Source organism: Pinus tabuliformis, chromosome 2_1, assembly GCF_031772625.1.
Source record: "Pinus tabuliformis cultivar Carrire ecotype Pingquan chromosome 2_1, CPIR1, whole genome shotgun sequence".
Taxonomy (NCBI): Eukaryota; Viridiplantae; Streptophyta; class Pinopsida; order Pinales; family Pinaceae; genus Pinus; species Pinus tabuliformis.
In genome coordinates this window covers 921611797-921613663 of record NC_142299.1, presented here as the reverse complement: position 1 = coordinate 921613663, position 1867 = coordinate 921611797, and positions in this window count along the sequence as shown.

Here is a 1867-nt window from a genome sequence, read left to right as displayed (position 1 = left end):
TGCACTACGATCTTGTCTTCGTGCAGCTCTAGTCACAGCGTGACCTGTTTTCTTTACTCAAGTCTTCCTTATTTAGTCTCTCTTAGCCGATTACTTATATTAAATTTACTTATAAGCACGCATACATGTAATCATCAATTGCGTGAAATAAATAACAGAGTAAAGGATGCATAACATCAACATACAGATTCAAGAATAGATGCATAGAATGAACTTCTTTTTATTAGCTTTCAAATCCAAGTACAATCCCACATACAGACCCTACTCCGCCCTGCGTACTCAGCTGCAGGAGTCCGCACACTCAGCTGCAGAGCCTCTACCTACTACTATGACCCAATACACTTCAGATTCACTTCTATCTTCTAACCATGCCCTCGCATCTATCTGTTACTTTTCAAAAACTCAAAAACTGACTTTACACTTAGAGCCTTACTCTATTTATACAATCTCATGGTCCGTAGGCCGACACACTTTATATTATCTTAGGGCGGACAACCCTAGACTCTCACGCTCCGCGTCTACATTTTGTGGGGTCTTTACATTACACTTTACCAAAATTCGGGCTTTAAGACCCAAAACATGCTATGGGGGGATCCACTACCCAACAAGTTTAAACATTTAAAAAGGGATCACTAATCTATATTTTTCAGCATTATATATATAATTTTATCTAAAATCCATCAAGCATCTGTTGAAATTGCAAATTTAAGCTATATAGTCTATAAAATCGAAGTGCCTAAGGAGATTTTGAAGGTGTTAAATCACTTTATACATTAAAAAATGTAATTTAAACAATAAAAAACCACACATGGTGTGTGTTTATAAATCAAGTATCGATCTGTCTTGACCCATGATATATCAATCACAAAGCCATATCAAATCTCTAAAACATTATTTTTGATCTTTTGCATTGTCAAAGAAGTTTTCATCTCAAGAAGAGGTATGAAATAGTTATTTTTTTATTTATGATTTTTACTCTTAAAAGGTTTGTATCTCAAGAAATTTAATACCTCTAAGAAGTTGCTAGATCATTCCTTAAAAAAAATCTATAATAATTTAATAACATTTAAACTTAATCCCTTATATAAACAAGAAGATATCTCAATTACAATTTAACTAAGTTGCACGAAGTGTCGAAATGGTTCATAGTTTCTAATATGTTTAGTAATGTCACCTCCCAAAAATGGAAACATTAGCCGAAACGTTGACCAAAATGTCATATATATATATATATATATATATATATATATATATATATATATATATATAAATGAATAACACATTATCTTGCAAGAAAAAAAGGAATAAGACTCATAGATGACAATTTAGAAGGAAAACCAAGTCTATATTAACTCTCATAGATGATTAGATGATGGTGGAATTTTGTTAGAGTTTAGAAGTTTTGGGTATGGTTATGTCTATTAGTCACATACATGCATAAACAAAAAGCTTCTCCAAATTAGACTTTGATCTTTTGTTTAAGAGTGTTCCTTACATAATTTCACATTGTAATGAAAAATGAAAAAAAAAAAAAGGATTAAATCCCAAATTTGTAAGACATATTTTAAAAGTAGAAAAATGCTCATATAAAACCCAAATTTATCGATACAAAATAATGAAAACTTAGTCACTACTAGAGAAATTAGAAAATACATAATGAATAGTTAAACTAAACCACTATTTTTATTAAAAGATAAATAAACAAATAAATAAAGATTATTTATTCATAGAATATGTAAAGGAATATTAAGTTCTCTATCCTAGAAGAAAAAAAAATTTAAATATTTTAAAAAACAAATTCATATCAATAATTACTAATTGTAAATTAGATATTAGTAACCATTATAACATAATATATTGTTGTCAT